At 42.3% G+C, this 20,570-nt stretch overlaps 1 protein-coding gene across 15 annotated transcripts in view; it reads left to right on the forward strand.

The window, feature by feature from the left end:
- The first annotated feature begins 851 nt into the window (after positions 1 to 851).
- MBNL2 (muscleblind like splicing regulator 2) overlaps positions 852 to 20,570 on the forward strand; it is a 107,276-nt gene continuing 87,557 nt past the window's right edge. For 5 of the 15 annotated variants that reach the window (XM_040056664.2, XM_040056667.2, XM_040056672.2 and 2 more), the window contains exon 1: positions 17,406 to 17,651. The gene's annotated coding sequence lies outside the window, so the exon portion shown is untranslated. Of the gene's footprint in view, positions 989 to 17,405; positions 17,652 to 20,570 lie in introns of those variants that run through there. The other 10 variants (XM_058419461.1, XM_058419463.1, XM_040056678.2 and 7 more) reach the window with 5 other exon arrangements.

Consider the following 20,570-nt stretch of genomic DNA (forward strand, 5'->3'; position numbering starts at 1 on the left):
CATGGGGCAGCTGTGGCTTCACCCCGAGATGTTGCCTGGCTTTCTGGAGAGCCTGTTCAGGGACCCGAGCTGCCTGGAAATGAATTGTGGCGTTTGCCAGACGAGGCTTCAGCCCTGCCGGCACACAGAGGAGGGCTTCGCTGGGATCCGGGGGGGACGGCCGGCCGGAGCGGGCAGTGCTCCCACAGCTCCGCTGAACCGCACCTTCAGCTTCACCTGCCACAAGAGCACAAGCACAGTTCGATGGGCTGGAGGCAAACCGGCAGTCGTTGTAGCTGCCCTTCTTTCTGGATGGGGAATAGTCCACGTTTTTTTAGGGAAAGGTGCCAACCCTTGTTCCAGGGACAGCGGCCTGTGGGAGAACGGGGGCAGAAGGGTACCGGGGCCTGCGCTGGCTGCTGCGGGCGAGAGGAAGAGTGCCCATTTGGCCTGTGAACGACACTTCACGGGAAAAGAAACTGCTCACGAATTCGGGTGAAAATGGGGAAGAACAAGCCCTGGCAGCCAAGCCACGCGTTTGTTTCCTCCAGAAAATCATCCACGGTAACCGGGGACACGCCATAGCTCCAGCAGTCAAAAGGAAGCCGAACAACACGACGCAAACCCAGGATTTTTGGCCGCTCTGCAGCACCGCCCGCCCGCCGCTGCCCCCGTTGTTTTGCGGAGGAAGCGTTCGGGCCCGTTCCGGGGGCCGGGCTCGAGGCAAAACACCGCGGGCCGGCCCACACCCTCGCCGGAGCCCCGGCCCCGCGCTGCCGCTGCCCCTTCCCCGGCCCCGGCGGCGGCCGAACGGCGCGGGCTGCGGCGCCCGGCCCCGGGGCGGTGCGAGCGGCGCTCGGCCCCGGCAGGGAGGGGCCGGACCGCCCCTACGCGAGGAGCCGCCGCCGTCGCGGTCGCGGCGGGAGAGGTGACAAGCCGCTGCTGCGCTGAGCCGCCTCCGCCCGGCTGGGAGACGCGGGTGTACCCCCGCTCCGCGCTCCGCTCCGAGGTAAGGCAGCCGCCCGCGCCGCCGCCGGCCCGGCCCCGCTCCGGGGCGGCTGCGGGGCCACAGTGCGAGGTTAGCCCGTGTCCTCTCGCCGCGGGGCCGGGCCGCGCGGGGGACGCGGCGGGTGCGCGGCGGGAGTTCGGCTTGCCCGGCGCCCCGCGGAGGAGCCGTGGCAGCGGTGCCGCCGGCTCCGGGGCAGCCTGGCGGCCGCGGCGGCCCACGGCGCCTCCCTGCGCGGGGAGCCGCCGCCGCTGACCGTCCCGCCGCACCTGGACCCGCCGTCCCTCCCGCTGCCGCCGCCAAGGGCGCGGGAAGGCGCTCCGAGCCCCGCGCCGGTTCGGGTGCCCGCTGCCCGCTCCGCTCGCCTCCCCTTCGCTTCCCCGGGGAAGCCTCCGCGGCGTGGGACGGGGCGGGAGGCGGCGGGCGCTGCTGCCGGGCCGTCGCGTCTGGTTCAGCGGTGATTTATGGTTTTGTTAACTCAGCATTTGGCACGGCGTGCGAGCGGGGAGAGCGGCGAGCGAGAGTCATAACTTTGTGTTACTTCTGGAAGGGAAAGGGAAAGGGCCTCGTGAGGCCGTGGCCGCCCCAGCGGCTTCCTCCAAATCCTCCCTCCTCGCTCCATGCCCGCCCGCTTCATCCCTGCGCCGGGAGCTCGCTGCGGCCAGCGGGGAATAGCGCTGGGCAGGTTCGGGGGGGGGACACCCGTGAAGGTGAGTGTGACAGAGGGGGAGAAACTGTCCGAAATGAGCTGTTTTTCTTACTCCTGGTTTTGCGTGGAAGCGCTATGTATTTATTCCTTGAACGTACATATGTATTTGTCTGCACATACACAGAATATGCGCACATGTTTTTTGAACTGTGAGAACGTTGCCTATAGGCTTCTGTTTCCAGATGTTTTGTTTTCTGTTTCTTTTCAGCATATTTACATTTCTGCTGGGGGGGGAAACAAGCAGTAATGTGGCTGAATATGTATTTGAACAGTAGCAAGGAATAACTTGTGTGCCTTTAATTCAGCTGCAGAGGATATCCATGTGGGATTAATATACTTAAGTGATCGTGTCACACTGACGTGTCTTGTTCAGACTTGTAGATTTTTAAAGCAGTGTGGACTTGTAGGTAGTAGCGGAAGTGTAATTAATTTTAAACATGTGACTTGGCCTAGCGCTTATGATTTTGATGTGGTATTCGTACCTTAGTAAATATGCATAGATTTAGCCATCTGTCCTCTATTTTCCCTTCGTGTGTGCACGTACCACGCTGTGCAAATGAAAAAGGTACCTCCGGTAAGATTTAGGGCCAAATACATATTTCAACTCTTCTGGGAAATGCTCTGAAGTTACTCTCAAAGACTAGTGGAAAGCTCCTTTCATACAGTTTCTGAGTATATTTAAAGTTAAAAAAATAGTTGCTCCAGCGTCAATTATGTCAATTTGTAGCTTGTGTTTGGCACTGATATTATTTGCATTTGTCGGGTACAGTTGATACTGCTGCTGGAAGGGATGTAGTTTTCCCACTGTGGACAAGGCCCTTTTGTGCAGTGTCAACCTCATGGTTTTAGAGGATGCATGAAGCCCTGGGCAGAGCCAGCCTTGCAGTTTCTTTCTGCAGTGATAAGGTTGTGGTGGGGTGCCAGCTCCAGTGTTGCTCATTGGAGATCATAGCAACGGAACTTCTGCCACAGGCTGGATCTCCCAGTTGGGGCACTCTGGTTTTCGGCACTTGCTGTGGTTGCAGGCATATGCTATGGCTTATCTGCACGTCAGTGAAATTTGGAATAGCAGTGGGCCACCTTGGTGGTTTGTACGGTGTGGGGGTCTGTCTGCCTGTGCAAGGTAACCTGCAGGACAGTGCCTGTTTTCCTGCAGCTGGAGAGATGGGCTGCTTTGTTGTGGTATTGCTGCCATCACCACAGGGGTGGTACCTATCTGCATTGTGCAGATAGGTGGGTGGATGATATAACATGGGTCACTTCAACATACCTTCTGCTCTGAGAACTTACCTCCTTTATTATTTATGGCCCTCTCTCTGAAGAAATGGCTTGGGTTTAGTCAACAGCAACCCTGCCAAAATTTCTAATCTTTGGAATTGGTATGTTTGAGATTGTGATGCTGAAATCTTCGTCTGAGCATCATTTTCTTAAATTTGGCTTTTATAGAATAACAGTTGTCATAAGAAGATTAAAAATAAAGTCTACTTGCTGCTAACACTTGGTGGGTGAAATTTTCATCTCTTATACTCCAGATGCTCTGCAGTTTCTCTGCTGGTTGCAGTCTCTAGAACTGTACTGTGCAGTACTAAATGCTTTTTCTCCTAACCTAGGGATTCTTAAGCTGTGGTAATACCTACCATAGCAAAAGTAGTACATGAATCTTGCCAGCAATGGCACGTGACTGCCATTGGGGGAAACTTCATCTTGCTTTTCCTTGGGCTAAAAGGTTGGTTACAAGACACTGGAAAGAGTTTTGTTAACTTTTTGTACTGATTTATGGTAGGAAGAAAGAAAAAGTGTATTAAATTTGTATTCCCATTGCTGCCTGATGGTGTTAGATTTTTTTGCATCCTCTGGGTAGCTCTTGGAATCTCAGAAGCACTACATGATTATTTTGCTCCTTATGCTGCCAAGCAGAATTATATAGCCTAATTTATTTAGATTTGGCATGTTCTCACTGAAAGTCATGCCATGCTAGGTGAATGAATGGTTTTCTTGTTTATATTGCCTTCACTCCACACTCCCCTTTTAATGGGCCCTCATAGGTCTTACTATAGTTCTACTTGAATGTTTCTGAATTTTGTTGAATCTGGCAATAAAAATAGAAACAAAGACCTATGAATCACATTAAACTTATTATTAAAGAAGGTATTTTCATGCTGTCAGTTACCAGGGTAGAAATCTCACTTTTCATGGCACCAGCCAGTCCTACAATCACATTTACTGCTCTTCCATAATTTTTTTTTCTGACAGTTTATTGTTAGCTCTCTGTTGCTGAAGTACTCAGGACAGATGTGAACACACTGCCTTCATCTCTGAAGAGCTACAAAGTCACCTAATTGGCTTCCAGATCACACTGTACCTTTTTTCATAGCCCTCTATTGTAATTCAGACTCTTCCATTCTACTTATTATTCTCTTCCAGATATCTTTTAACAGTCAAATCTTTGGTGGATCACTTTTCCTCTGATGAATTATTATTTATTTTCTCAGAGGCATCTAAGAAATAAAATGACTGATGGATTATTTTTTTCCCCTCCCATTATCTTTCTTCTATATTCTCCCACGTTCATTTACAAGTAGAGCTACTTAGAAAGTGTTCATTAAAGTGTCATTGAGATGGAAGTCAAGGCAGAGTGTTAATCAAAAATGCTTTTCTGTTTCAAGTCACTCATTTCTTGTGAATAAACTTTTAAAAACAAAAACAATCTCTTTCTTTTCTACTGATACTTTCTTTCCCTTGTGCATTTTGCTGTCTTGGTCATTGTGGATGGATTTTTTGTGGTAACTGCGTTTGACACAATCGATTGGCTTAGGGCTTTAGAGAAACAGTATCAAAACACTCAGCTAGGTTTGGAATAAAAATATATGACTCAATCAACTACAGATATGAAGAAAGACTAAACCTCTTAAAAAATCTTGAAGTGCTGAAGAACTCAACAGTTTATCTTGCCTTGCTGCTGCATGCTAACATGTTGAGCTCACGTTGGGTGCCTGATGGCAGTGATGACCGTCAGGGGCTGTTCCTCTGCTGCTGCCCAGGGCTTAAGCCACAGGGAGCTGTAAAATAGTGGGTGGATGTTTGAGCACCGTGAGGATGCAGCCTGGAAGATGGGAGGATGATAGTATGATGCTGTGTTACTGTGAAGGACATAACACGTTCTGGAGTAATCCGATTTTTTAGACTGGAAGGCTTCATGGACTGCCCAGAGTGCACTGGGGACTCAGATGACTCTTTGCCTAGATAGAGCTGAGACAGCAATGCTGTTACTGAGTGGCGTTTCAGTATGAAAGTATAATGTCAGTGTAAAGTCCAGAAATACTTCTGACCTATGACCAGCTGGGATCGTGTATCTTAAAGCAACAAACCTAGGGTCTGGCCGTGGCTGCAAACTCTTGACAGGGTTTTCCTCTGCTCTCCACTTAATTCTAGGTTTAGGTTTAGCTTCGGCTATTCCTCCTTGTTTGGACGGTGCTGCAGTTTGTGCTGAAGGATAAGTAGGTCTGTTGTATTTTCACACTGGCGGAATTTCAGACTGTTGCTGGCTAATTCACCTGGTGGTTTGACACTGATGTTAAAAAGTAGTGTATAAGGGATTGAGCTTTGTAGGTCTCTACAGGGGAAGGAACAAGTGATGTGGAAGCAGCTTTCTACAGCTGCCTTTTCTCCATTGCCCCTAGTTTATCTAGGAAGGGCCCAAGCTATTCATAATATTTTTGTGGGCCCTTTTGAGGTATCCCCTCTGGTGAGAGACAAATATTTCATGCCTGAGGGTATCAAAAAGGAGGTCTGTGACGTTGAGTTTATATCAGCCCATACCTCCTTTGGAAAGAGATAATTTGAAATATGGGAAGATCCATGTCCTTTCTTTTGTTTGATGTCCGTGGTCTGTACTATTAGGCATACTGAAGTGGGCCAATAGTTGTTTGTGTTGCTTATCTTTTTCAGGAATGGGAGATTTGGCACTAACCAGTGGTTGCTCAGGACAGTATATCCACAGTGAGTTTCCTCAGCTGTGGTAGGGCTGTTACATTTTCAAGGAGGAAGAAAACTTCCACGTATTCTGTTGATGGTATCAGACTGGAAGGAGTATGGTTGAATTTGCAGGTCTCAGAGAAAAAAAGACATCCCATTTGAAGATTAGCTGATGCCTAAATGCGGTTGGCTTGAGCTGTGTAAGCTGGCTGTTGGTGGATATGGGCGAGGCGCGGTTTTGTTTCCTGAGAGGGTTTTCCAAGTGTGCACAAGGTTTTCACCAAGGGGAGTATTTCCTTGCTGTGCAGTATGTCTGTATGGATGTCATAGGCCTTGAGCATGGAAAGCCTAAGCACAGGCTTTGATGCATTAGTTATTTCAGCATTTATTGGCCATTTCTCCATTTGAGAGTTTCTGTCCTATGCATTTGGTGAGATACTGATAGCATCAGGGTGATTTGTGGGTATGTTACTGGAGGAATGCTTGTCAGGAGTTGACTGTGGTTTTGATCATTGCTGATGTGTGGGTCCCTGAGCCCTCAGGCCCTTGCCCTGCTGCTGTTGATGAGATCTCCAAGATTTTGGTGTTTGTCAGTCCTTACTCTGCTGAGGCTTTCTCTGTTTCCTGGGAAGCTGGCCATGCTTTCACTTGCCTGAACGAGGCAATGTCTTTCCATAACTGCAGTAGTGTTGTGATATCCATAATGTTCAACTTCTCTGTGAAGTGTTAGGTCAAAAATATGATCAACTTTGCTGGTTGGTCCAGGTGTGATCTGTGAAGGTGCCAAGAGGACTACTAAGAACAAGCTTTTCTTAAGAAACACAAAGTGATAAAATTTGGGGATTTTATCATGTTCAACCTTGTGTCAAAGTATCTGCTGAAATTCTCAGGCTTTGTAATTCTGGGACATTCTGCTACCTTCCATTGCAAGATATTAATGCTGGCCTTCCTAAAGCTGTTTCTTTATTGTAATCTTTGAGTACATGAATTTTAGTTTTGACTTTTCAGGTTAATGAAATCTAATAAAGATGTTTTAATATGAGCACCTTGGATTTCACATTTGCAGCAGCGGGTGAACAAAGTGCTTCTTGTCGTCTGCTTGTCTTGGACACTGTATTGTGAGGAGCAGTAAAAAAAAGACATGGGATTTATATCTCATCTAGAGAGCTTTGGGTGATGCAATGTATATCATATATTTCACTCTCAGGATTGTGTATTACCTGTTGGCAGTTAGAGGTAGGTCTTACATTACTTGATTCATTCACTTAATTTCATAATGTTTTGTGCTCTTTGCTTCCGGTTTGTAGTGGAGTATATTTCTTCTGCCACTTGCACCTACCAGCTGATTTCTCTGGTTCTTTCCCTCTACTTCCTTGGAAAACCCAGTCCAGTTTATACCACAGCAGATGAAAGTGTGCCATGTCATTTGGATTGCTGGGTCCCACAAGAGAAGTATGTGATTTGTCTTGGAGGCACAAGCTGTGAAATCCTGGGAATGGTTAGACCTGGATATGCCTCCTGTGGGAGCTGTGGTGAGTGTGGACAGGAAGGATGAGGGTAGGGTAATGTTAAGATTAAGGCATATTCCATCAGAAGATGATGTTGGTGGTTTCAGGCAGTTATTTTTTATTTTAAAATAATCTGTCCTTGCTGTTGTGAGTTAGAGGAAGAGAGAAGAAAAATCTGTCCACTTCCTGAGCTGTAAAGAGGCCACTTGACTAATGGTGTGGCAATAACTGGAGGCCAGAGCTGGGTGTATCTTAATGCTCCTCCCTCAAAAAGCAGCAGAAGAGTTTGGTCATCTGAATTGTGGTGATAGCCCTGGGGCTGACAGGAGGATTACTACAGCACCGTTCTTGCCTTCTGGAAAGCTTACACCATCCTATACAAGAAGAAAATGAGTCTTGAAATACAAACTTCAAAGATGGCTGAAGTGTTTTTTTCTTATATGATACAAGCAGTTCCTAATCTGCTAGAGCTGGTCCCCACTGCTGCTGAGTCCCTGGTGGAGTCTGCTGCTGGAAACAAACTGGGATGGGGGAAAATGTTATTAGTGCAGAACCGTGCAGAAGGCTTTTAGGATTGAGATAATGAATTTTCTAAACAGGAGGAATAATTGAAACTGCTGTAGTTCCACTTTGCTTATTCCAGCAAGATTTTGTCAGCGGGTTCTTAGTTATTTGTTGATTTCTGCATAATAGACTGAAAAAAAAGAGCAGAATGAATGGATATCCATAAAGGTTGGAGTTTTTGGTTTGACATTTTTTGGTGGTGGTTTTTTTGGTGGTTTTGGTGTTGTTTTGTTTGTGGGTTTGTGGAGGGTTTGTTGTTGTTGTTGTTGGGTTGTGGGGTTTTTGTTTGTTTGTTTTCTGTTGTTTTGGGTTTTTTAATTTTTTTTGAGCTGCCAGTACTCTTGAAGTTACATTGGCTCAAAAAGAAATCTTTGGAGATGGCCATAATTTGAAACAGCTGGATAAAATTTGGGGGTTTTTAAAGTACCTGTTAAGAACTCCTATAGAAAATAAGCACTGGTAACTTCTTTTTTTTTTTTTTTTTTTTTTTTTTTTTTTTGTTAGGTAGCTTGATCTTAGATACCTTTGTAAAATAGAAGTGCGTTCATTATGCAAAATAACTAAAAGTACTGAAATAGAAAAGTCTGAAATTCTGTGGACATTTCTGTACAGGATGCAGAGCTTTTAACATATCCCTTCTGTCAGCAGTACAAAAAGAAATCAAAAGAAGCAAATGCAAAACATCTGAGTGGTAGTCCCTTGTATATGCAGCCCGTAGTAAAGGAAGGGAAAACTAGAAGTCTTTCTAGTTCATCCAGTCTTAATTGAGCATGTGGTCACAGCTTTAGTCAAAGCAGTACTTCTAGCTCAGATGAAGTCCTATTGCCATGTCTAGTTCCAGTGAAAAGTTTCTCTTATGGATAGAGGTCTAGGTTGAGAGAGCTGGGTTTATTTGCTTGGATGACTAGTAGGCAAGGGACAGTCTTGTAACAGGGTAGCTGTACAGCTATTGGAGGATGATTATGAAAATCAGTGTACCAAACTGTACTTAGTAGTGCCAGGTGACACTAAGGGAGGGTGACAACCAATTGTTTCTTTGGAGATTCAGGTTGGATGTTGGGAAAATCTTGTTACTAGGAGAGTAGTGCGGCACACCAGCAGGTCATCCAGAAGAGCAAGTATCTGCCCTGTGAGCTTCTCAGGACTCATCAAGGCAAAGCCATGCTGTCCCAGTCTACTCTTGATGACTGTTTTCTTTTGAGGCAGGAGCTGGACTAGGTAAGAAACTCCTTTAGATTTCTTGCAGTCAAAGTTTCTAGGAGAATACCTGAGGACCAGTAGAATATTTTTGTCAACTGTTTTCTTTTGTTCTTATCTGTTCCTGAAGGATAGGACAGAACTCTTTGATGGTTAATGCAATCCTCCCCAAACAGGCAAACCTCTCCTCGTGGGTCTTGCTGAAGATAGCTTTGGTGGATGAGGTAACATAACAGTTGCCAAAAGGACAGGCAGTCTGCAGTGAAATTTAGCTTAAGTTATAGTGAAAGACTTAAAGTCTTAAGTTCATAAGATTACACACCCCACAGCAAAAGACCTGCGTAATCTTCATCTTGTACTTTTTCCCTGCATTCCCCTTTGCTTAGTAGTATTACCTTTAAGTAAGCCAAAGGTAGCAGACAGGATGTCTTCTAATCTTATTTTGGCTCTACTAATATGTACTAGTGGTCATATTTTATCCTTATTAGAACTGATATGAGGGGGAACAGCCAAATGAATGGTTTTGTCAATTTAAAACACTTTTTTTGGGGAGAGAAAGGAAGAGGAGGGCTGAAGAAAAACACGGGATGGGTGAAGTAGCTGTGTTAGAAAGCTGGATGCTATCCCCTTACAGACATTTCCCTACAAGTTCCATCTTTGGATCTCTGGTGAATGAAGTCCTGTGTGCATTTTGATTTTTGAGGCTTTTTTTTCTGTAATTTGTTTCACTTTTCTAGTGGTGGGATTAAATATTGACATGTGCTACTTGAAACATGCTGTTTTCAGAGGTCATACTGTTGGATGCCGTTTTATCCCACACAGTGCTTCTGCTTGAGGACCTTGTTTCTTGCCCTGCATTACTCATACTTGTTTGCTTGTTGGTTGTTTTTTTTTTTTTGGTGGGTGGTGTTTTTGTGGATTTCTTTTTTTGTGTGTGTGTGTGTGTGGTTTTTTTGTTTTTTGGTGTTTTTTTTTTGTTTTGTTTTGTTTTTTGGGGTTTTTTTTGTTTTTGTTTGGGTTTTTTGTGTGTGTGTGTGTTTTCTGTGTGAAAACAATTCTTGTTTCTCTTTGTGTTTACAGCTACTTATTTCTTGGTTTCTGTTACATTTGGGAAAAATGAAGGTTCATGTTCATGTATATAGTATTTTGTGGCAGAGTAATTAGGCAAAGATCCACATGTAATGTTTAAAAGCATTATACAACAAAGTGTTCCTGACACTTCACAGTAATCAGAAAACAAGCTGAAACAAAGCCAACCTCTTTTGAGGTGCAAATGGAAATTCGGTGCAAAACTCGTGACTGAATGCATCTAAGTCTAATGTTTAAAGAAAAGCTTGTGTAAGTGAGCACAAACTCATAGACTTCACAAAACAGAGCTGCCTGTTAACCAAAAGACTAGTCGCTTGCCAACAGTTCACTTGGCATAGCTTTCTCCTACCTGTCATCCATACTTCACAGAAAGAAATAAAACCCTGCACTTACATACTCCAGGCCTTCTCTTCTTGCCAAAGTAATGCTTTTTTAATTATATGGAGTCCTCTGCTCTTACATATGTGGGTTATTAATTGCTGTAAAAGGGCGAGGGATTGAATGCTGCTCTTACTGATTTTAAAAAACAAAAATTATCCAATTGGCTTTCATTTTCTGTGAAGTTTCCTGGAGCTTATTTTCTCTGCTTACAGTGGAGATTGCTTGCTGATTTTGCTGCATGCCCCTGAGCATCTGCCCTACAGACTCAGGCTGTTAAGAGGCAGCTTGTAGGGAAATGGGAAGCAGCATCACCTGTTAAATTAGGTTGTTTTACACCTGTATTGCAGTAGTGTGCAAAAACAATAGGGTAATTTTAATGAATTAGAAAGAGCAAGTTGAATTATTTTTTGCTGATTGAAAATGGGAAGATTCAAAATGTAGCTTAGTTTCAGTGGCATTTTTTTTCCCTTTGGGTTTATAATGGGTTAATAAAATAGAGCTTTTGATTTAAAGGCTAATTAGAGTGTTCTCATTACCTCACTCATTTAAAGAGGTATTATTTGGAGCCATTGCTTGAATTATATGCAGGAGCTGAGGCTGATGTTTGAGGCTGATAACTGAATCGTTATAGATTTTAAAAATACTGGGTTTGCATGCAGAAAACTTGCTCAGAATGCGTCTCTCATATAGTTACATTAAGTGTTAATTTTGATAATTTAGGAATTTCTTGGAGGACAAATCTTGTTCCTGTGTCCCCCCAGGAGGTTGGAAATCCCCAAGATAAGGGCCAGAAGTTTAGTAAATGCATCTTCTACTACATTCCTTCAAACACAAGAGGGTTTCCCTATGCCCACATGACTTTGTGGCTGAGGTTAGTAGGTTTTATGAAAGATGATTTATCAAATGGTTTCCTCCTGTTGTGGGTTTGAATAGGAACTACTCCAAATCTGAGGCCAGAACAATGGGTATGGAGGAAATTAGTCATGAAGGGGTCTGAGGAGGAAGGAGCATGTTTTTATCAGCAATAGAAGAACTTCCCAGTACATGGGGATCTCACTAAAGATGATTTATGTATCAGAGGTAGTGCTGGATTGCACCTTTGCTTTGTTTCCAATTGAGTATTAAAAACCTAAAGGTACAACACTCACTTTCTTCTTAATTTGACACATTTGGGAAGTATTCTTCCTAACCACATGGATTTGAAATACATTTTTATGAAGGCTTAAGCATTGGTGTTTATTTCAGCAGAAGCTGAAGGCTCGGGAGGCTTCCATCAGGTAAGTCCCTGGCCATGGTTGTACAAACTAGGGGTTCATGAAGTCATTTATCAGAGAGAGATTCATCTTGAATTTATGATACATGTTTCTGGCTTAAATAGTGCTTGTGCTTTTACACTGTGATTCCTTGTGATTCATAAAACATATTCTGGATATAAAACATATTGAGCAGCTGATGATAAAGGGTTTTTGTTTTGTATATAACCCTTTTACATTCTGTTAGAAGACTTGGGGAGATCTATTCTGATAGGAATATTCTGAGGAAATGGTTGCATTTGTCGATGGGTACAGGTGTCTAAATATTTGGCATCTGAAGTGGCACTAGACAGTTTTGTATATGGAACATCTGTGTGGGGCTGGCAAATATATAAGTTACCCAGTCCTTCCAGTAGTGGCCACTGCAAGGCCAACAGAATTTCCCTAGGGCATCTAGAAGAAACTAGATATCTGGGTTTGGGTGATTAAAATTTCAGTTTTAATGCTTCAATACTTCTATGATTTGGTATTTCAGATGAGCAAACTGAAAATGGGTTTTTATGCGGCTGTCATGAAGAAAAACAGAATCACTTTCCTGAAAAAAACTTTTGCATAAGTCAGTGTTCCAAGAGTAAGGCAATGTAGGTGGTTTGCCAATTTGTTTTACTCAGCTTATTGTTTTGCCAGTTTATAGTATCTGCCTTACAGAGTCAGCAAGGTAATGGTTATTTTACCAACCTTTCCTCTCCCTGAAAATATCCTCCTCCAAAATGAAAAAGAAAATCAAGAGGAGAATCCCAGTTCAACTCTTCTTAGGTTAATTTGGTGTCAATCAGTTGTTCAGAGGAGGAAAGCGTGAGTGAGTGCAAAGATTGCTGTTCAGTCAGGGAGGAAAGAAAAAACTGGAACATGTTCAGCATAGCTTAGAGAACAAGCTTATGTAGCTTATATAGCAACATAGCTGGAACATGCTTATGGCAAGCTGAGGATTTACACCAAAGCTATAACTGTACGTTGTCAAAATACAGGTGTCCTTTAGCTCTATGCTAATGTCTTTAGTTATTTGCACTGAATTTGAAAATCTGAAGTGCTATCCAGTGTATGTAACTAAAATATATAAATGTTTGTGTTCGTAATAAAGCTTTTTCTGTAGTAAGATTTCATCTCCTACATCTTTAATGAAGGACGTGATAAAAGAAGCCTAAGGGTGACCATCTCAGGTAACCAATACAGAAACACAGATGCTTTTAGGATATGATGGAATCTCTTAGAATAGCTACTTTGGGATAGGATGAATCACAGCCCACAAATGCCTATTTCTCTTCAGTGACTATAAAGAGAGAGGGGGAGTAAAGTGACTCAGTGAAATGTGGTTGTTTATATTTGGTCAAATGTATTTCAAGCTAAGTGCATAAGGCTACAATCCTGAGGCAGCTCAGCTCTCCATGGCACCTGGTGTATGTGTCTCAAACATTCAGCTACAAAAGCCTGGTTGGAGTGAACTGCAATTCTCCTCTGGCTGATGCCTTCATCACCCTTCCCAACTGGAACCACCCTCTAAAGGAATGGTGCACATGTGCTTAGTTTTCATCCCAATGGGGAATTGGTGTCATCTTAAAATAAAGTCAGGATTCAGACTGGATGTGTGCCTGAACCCCTGTGTTTGGATTTCACAATTTAGACGTGGCTTAAACTCCTTGTGCAAGCAGCGGAAGGAGAGAAAGCATTTGGAAAGCCTCCAGGAGCCACCTTAATTTTGGTAAGATTGATTCCTAACATGTAACTTGAATATGTGCTTGCTTCTGTGGAACGTTTCCATTTTATATTTCTCTCAGTATATATATGATGAAAATAGAATAGTCTGTTTTCCTTTCTGTGCGCAGATAATCTCCAGTTTTCCTAGGTTATGGAGATTTTGGGATGTCTGGGAGGTAAGAAGTTAAAACAGTTGAAAAGCCAAGCCTAAAGTTCTTGTGATAAGCCTATTTTTTTTTCCGTAAGATTAGACCTGTCCTTTCAGAACCTCTTCTGAGTTAGTAACTTGGAATTTTGATATTACTCTTTAAATCTTTAACTTAATAATGGTTTCCATCATCCCTTCAGCCCCAATATAGTGATTGAGGTATTTTGCAAAAGCTGGCATCAGTGGTATTATGCATGAGTGCCTAGTTTTAAAATCTTGGCAGCTGCTTTGACTTTTCTTTATGCTGTCATTCAGACCATAGCTACCAAAGCTGAGTTTTGCTCGTAGTAACAGTTGTGGGAAGTTACTAAGGGAAGAGTCTATTACTGACACAGGAAATAGTTTTGCCGTTCTTTTTGTCATTGCCAAACTTACCAAAACGTCACTGTTGCCATAGGTCATCTAGGCACAGCTCAAAATCATCCATCTGCTGCAACTGAATAGCACATAAATTGCTTGGTGACTTCGGTGCTAGCGTTACATATGTTCCACCCTTCTTGCAAAACTCCCTTTAAATTGACAAATTTTGTTGTTTCTGGAATTAGACCTAATTGCTGTGATTCAAGAGTAAGGAAGGAAAAATAACCGTGTGGGTTCTGCATTTTTCAGTTCTCCTCCTTTTTATTACTTCCAAAATAGTCCACTTTTCCTGAGAAGTTGTAGCAAGACCATTCAGAAAATTGTGTGTAATAGTCACTAATAGAAGCATTTTCCCCTTGATTCATTAATTACAGGAACATATCAGGCAGAGCAGATGGCATTTTCTGTGTTGGGAATTTACCTTTGTTATTCTTTGTTGAGTTTGACATCTGAATTTATCAGTTTCTCTAGGATGATGTTGTTTTGAAATTAAATATATAATATTGTTGTATAAATCAGACTGAAAATTGAAATTCTGGTCTTTTTCTTTGTAACATATATTTTCTCTTGAACTTTTTGATGCGTCTTAGCTAAAGGGTTCACAAATGGGATGTGATTTATTTTCAACACGCCCAATTGAGTTGAGGGTCTTCCAATCCTTTGCCAAGGGAGAATCTATAGCATAATAACCCACACGAGGATCTGGGTGGGTGTGTGGCTGCTGGTTTTGTGTTTGTGATTCAGGAGTCCCAGGAATGCTGTCTGGAAGCACCCCAGCCCCATTTGACTGCAGTTAAAGCTCTGCAATGGAAGAAGACACATGTGTGCACTGTGAAGCAGTGGCACTTGAAATTAATTGGGTTGTGCAGGCAGCGCTGAGCCCGTGCCTTTCCAGGGGTTGTGTTAGTGACTTGCCTTGGCTTTTTGGCAGGGGAGGATTGAGAGAACTTGCAAGTTTTCTCCCTCTTTTGGAGAGAACTAATGGGCCATAGAAGCTCTTAGTTAGTGTTGTGGTGTGAATGTGCCTATGGTCTGTGGAGAGGGCAGCTGGCTCCTGCTGACTAGTGCTGCCTGTGCTGCTTACTCTCCCTTGTCTGGCCGGGGCACCATCATCTTCTACATTGTAACCTGCTCGAGTCGTCCAGCCAGAGCCTGACTCTTGCATCTCTTCCTCCCTTTCCCTCTCATTGCTCTCTCCTTTTTTTGCCCAGCCTCATGCCATGTTTAGGCCCACCTGACCTTTCTGGTGCTCTCTCTTGCAGTGCACTCTGAAGGGCTTGTCTCACGCATGTCCGTGGGCCACCAGCCGAAGGGTCATGAGAGCAACAGGCGAGGTTGTCTTCCTGCTGTCAGCTCCAATGTCTGGTCTCTGGCAGATGGGAGCAGCAGTTACAGGGGAAATCCGGCTAATCTCCTGTAACTTGAGCCCATTACATGCTCAGTCGCACTGTGGGGCTGGTGCCTTTCCAGCCACATATGGACGGATGGCTGAAGGAATCGGATGCTTACTGCAGAACGCTTTCCGAGATTTGCACTGCAGGGATCAGAAACAAAATTAAAAAGATGCTGTGAGTCAGCTGAATATTAGCAGGTTTTAAAGCTCTGTCAAATAGGAAAATATTTTCGTATGCATAACAAAACATATAAAAACCCTCGATATATTAAAAAAGCCACCCTCAAAACAACATCGAAAAAGCAAGGGATCAGCATTTTGCCAAATTTCAAGGCTGCCCCAACGTGGACAGAGGAGCCAGAGTTCCCCAGTGAGTTACAAGGATGGCAGAGCAACATGTTTTTGTCTGGCTATCTCAGAAATAGGCAAACTGTGTTTTGGCAGTAAAGACAATAAATCCTGCAGCAGATGTCCAGCATGGAAAATTTTTAACAAGGGCGACTGAAGTTTGGCAGAGTCAAAAGAATGTGGAAAATCCTAACAAGATGCACCAAGCCATCTTAATAATGGGTGGAGTTACTACCCTTTTCCCCAGGGTCTCTCGAACCCACCAGAATCAACTATTTGGTTTTTTTGAGGAGGGTTGGTGGGGTTTTTTTTGTTTTGTTTTTTTGGTTTGGTTTTTGGTTTTTTTTTTTTAAATATAGGGCAGAATTGAGAAGAATGGCGGGGGGGGGGGGGGGGGTGTGATTGAACAGAAAGTACGGGCTGGCTGGCAGGAGCCTTCTTGGCAGGAACACATTTCAGCCATGCCTGGAAGGGGAGGGTTTTCACAAATTGTGTGGGAGATGGTGAAGCCCAAAGGAGAGTTGCTGCTTGCTGGATAGAGGAATAATGGATTTTTGGGAAGCTGTGTTTATAATATGCAAAATAGTCCACAGGAAACAATGGCGCCTTGGGACAGAGCTGCCAGTGAATGAGAGCTTTGTTTTCCTCTTGTCTATTCATATTTCTAAACTTTTAGTGGCATTTTAAACACATTTTACACATTTTTTGTGTAATGGCTTGAATTGCCTAAACTGCTGCCTGAAGTACTGTTGCATTGCAATCTTTATCCCTTTTTGGATAAAGATTGACTTTCAGCTTAAGTTCCTTTTTGTATTTTTCTTAATTGCAACTCTTGTTTAATAATCCTTGACTGCTTTGTTCTCATGTTTTAAAGCTTTAGAAAAATTTATAGGAAAACTGGTTGACAGCAGACCTTGTGTACCAAGTGCGTTGGGCTGCCCACAGCTTGACTTGAAAATGGCAACTGGTATTGTAGTCCTTGTGCCAGAACCTTGACACAAATGAACATCAGTTGCAAGCTAATTGCATGGACTTCAGTTTAGATGCTGCTGATTAGATTTGTCTGCCATGGATATGTATTAAAACACCATCATATAGATGGTGTTTTCATTGAGAAGCATTCCATATCTGCAGTCCCTAACAAATGGTCAGAAATAATCGAAAAGATGTTGTTGTATTGCTGTTAAATGCAGACACTGCACATAAGATTATGCAGTATTAAAATGAGAATATTACTGCCTGAATCGGAGTGTGTTTTGCTTGCATGTTAAAATAAAAGATAGATGGTTTGATTTACTCTGGTGCATGTTTCACCTTTACAAACAAAACAGCACCACTGCAGTTTTGCAGTTTCAGAAATGTTGTTTGTGCACATGTTTATGATTAGCAAAAGCTTTGAAAATCCTTGTACAAGAAATGGTGAAGCTGCTGTTGCAGTGGAGGGAAAGGGGGTTGTTTGCTTTTGCTGCGTATGTTATTCCATGGAGCTATCGCTTTGCCTCACCAGTAAAACTCCTTCCCTGTGTGAGGGAAATTCCTGGTTCATTGGTATGGATGCATTGTTTTTACACATTAGAAGTGCTGTGTTGCTGTGTCAATCATCCCGTTAGGATCAGTTTAAGAGCAGTAGGGCTGACGAAGCTGGGTGTGATTGGCTGCCATATGCTGGGAGGGCTCTGTGAGAAGGAAGGGCTGCAGTCTTTCAGCAACAGAGTTTAGGCTGTGTCTTTGCTTCATCATCTGAGGAGAAATCCCCAGATAAGTCACAAGGCTTTCTGAGAAAAAAATCCCCAAAACATTACAGGCTGCTCATCGTTTTGTGTGAGAATTAGTTACCATGATGCGATGGGAAAGATATGGCTGTTTGTTTATATCAGATGTTCCTGTTCACGATGGGAATGTGTCGAATAGACAGGGCTAAACAAGGTAGGAGGATTGTTATCTTTTATCGAATGTTTCAAGAGTTTGCTGCAGTATACTGCATACTGTTTGTGTTGCTTGGGGGATCCGGGGAAACACTGTTTCTCCCATGAATGGATTCCGGTTGGGTGAAATAGGTGGATTTTCTGGTAACTTGTTTTCAAAGGGTATTAATTTCCAGTGTAAATAGCTCTCTTCAGAAATAGAATATGAGTATATGCATATTAAAACAAGTAAAAAAAGAAATAGGTCAGTGTGTTTCAGAAGTGCTGCTACCCTAATTGGATTTTTAGCTGGGTTGTTGTCTGGAAGTGCAGCCTCGCTTTAAGAAGCAGAAGGAGTCAACCAGGAAATCTGAAGTTTATAGCAGCTATGTTTGAAGATTTAGGTGAATTAGACTGGCTGATCTAAATAATTCCCTATCGAAAGCTTTAACTAAAGCCAAGACTGCCTGTTTTAGATTTGTAGGAGTATACAATGAGATTACAGTATTTCACCCTGTTATAAAAGTATGGGTGTTTTTGACTGCACTGTGATTCCTTGTGCTCTTCAATGAAAGCTGGGGAAATTTTTCATATCGTAGTTTAGCTTATTGTAGTTTATTGCAGAAAACTGCCTTTTCCAGGTCTTTGTCTAGGCAGCAGAGCAGAACCTGTACATGAAAACAAGGAAAACAAGGTTAATAATATGTGCTGCAATTATCTGATCTTTATACATTTTTAATGAGAGAACACACAGCTAGCAGAATAATTTAATGAGCAGGCTGGCTTTTAGAGCAATGATTTCACTGGGCTAAGGCACATCAACTTTCTTGCAGAGGAGGAGCCTCAGGAAGGAATGGAGAAGATTTATTTTAAATGCTCTAGAGAGAAGGAAGAGATATTTAGGCAGAAATCTGTAAAATTCTGGAAGAATAGACTAGTTTTAATTACTATTATTATTTATTATATAGGAAGCAGACTTTACCATCATGTTGCAAGAGAGCTCTGAGAACATTTCCTCATCCTGTGATATGCTGAAGCCTCTTCAACTTTCTCAGACTGCCATATGCATTGATGGTGCTCAGTACCTTTCAGGATGTCACCCAGTTAGTGACCTGAATTAACGTGCTGACTTCAGTTGTGTTATAGCAGCATCATTTCTATGTGCATATATAATGTGTGTGTGTATATAATATAGTTGGGTTTACAATTTTTTCCCCCCTAAGATCAACAGCTGATGAGACAAAAAGAAAATCTTGTCTTCTCATTTATCCTGTAATGGCCATGTACATTTCATATAGATACTTAAATTCAGATAGGATGTTGATAGAAAAAAATAAATGTATGTACTGAGAAAGACTAAAGATCAAGTTCTTAAAGAGAAATCGAGCAGAAGAAACTTTTGCTGTGTAAAAAAAAAAAAAAAAAATCAATCTTGTAATTTTGGGGGTAAAGTTTTAACATTTCCTTTATCCTGGCAGTGAGTTACACTGCTTTTAACAGTATTGCAGCAAGTAGGCCCTTCTAGACCAACTGCCCATTGCCCTTCCCATTTTTCAAGGAGAAGTACAGGGCATGTACTCAGAACTCCTGATGTCACCTCCCAACTCCTCACAGCTGACTCTGCTCAGAGAAGGGTGATATGACTTCCCTGCTCACTGGCCAAGTACTTGCTAGAGACCTGTGGCTGGGTTGTTGACACATACTTAGTTTATGAACTGGTTATTTTTGAGTGCTACAGTCTTCTAAGTAAAAACAACCTTGTGTCTTCTGAGAATTTCAAGCTCTGCTAACAAAAGAAATACATGCCAGGGTGCAGAGCGTTATTATTACAAATCCGTAGGGTATGGATATGTATGTTTAATTATCTATCACTATTGATGCTTAAATGTGTTGTTCGTGTGCAGACTGTGTTAAGCATGTAAAGCAAAGACTGATAGTTAGAAGCAAGTAAAATAATCTTTTTCAAGCTGTAGAATATGAGACGAATATTTAGTTTTTGCAAGTAATGCTATTTTCATGCACAGCTTTCAGAAAAACTTTTCAGTCTCCTTATTTGAGGCAGTCTCTTACTTCCAGATAATTTCAGTGTCTGGTTTCCATATCTTGAAGATGACAATGTATAGTGTTATCCATGTTATGCCTGACTACCAAAGTTAAAATTTGCATTCATCACTTAGTCAAGTCATTTGTTTCAAACCACTGACAGACAAAAGGATTAAAAAATATTTCCGGGTCTAAGTGCATATATACTACTACTTTATATGGTAAATGAACCTTCATCTTGGAGAGAAGAGGTGGTACTGAATATTCTGTATTTACATTTATTATGTAAATAGTTGGTATTAAAAGTATTTTGGACCAGATTCTGGTACCTCTTTTCATTTGGTAGTATCTTTTCTGCTTATCTCTGTGTGTTTTATCAGAGCTGTTAGTATGGTAACCTGACAGTGTGCAGTCTGTTTTCAAGGGACAATTACTTTGTTTACAATTACTCTGTTTTCCTAAGACAGAATTTTCTAATGAGTTAGAGGTCCTAAAGTATAGTGCTTGGCAGTAGAGCGTTTATAAAGGCAAATCAGCTTCTTAACTTGTAAACTGACATTTTACAGGAATGTAAGAGAATTATGTGCCTTTTTTTTTTTTTCTTTTTTTTTTTTTTTTTTTTTTTTTTCTTTTTTTTGTGGGCAAGAAAAATGGTTTTTAATGTTGCATGGGATTTCCGGCACTCGGTATCACCTCTGCTGTGAATTAATCTTCTTTGTTGCTCAGAAATATGTCAGAAATAATCTGTACTGTATTTATTTATAAAAGCTCTGTGAAATGTTCAGGTTTTATGATACTAAGAAATGAGAAAAAGTGCTTAATTGAAATTACTTATTAATTATTTTGCATACAGTTTTAACACATTGCTAATATTTAAATTTCATGTGATAGCTATTAG

This window comes from Hirundo rustica, chromosome 2 (assembly GCF_015227805.2).
Source record: "Hirundo rustica isolate bHirRus1 chromosome 2, bHirRus1.pri.v3, whole genome shotgun sequence".
Taxonomy (NCBI): Eukaryota; Metazoa; Chordata; class Aves; order Passeriformes; family Hirundinidae; genus Hirundo; species Hirundo rustica.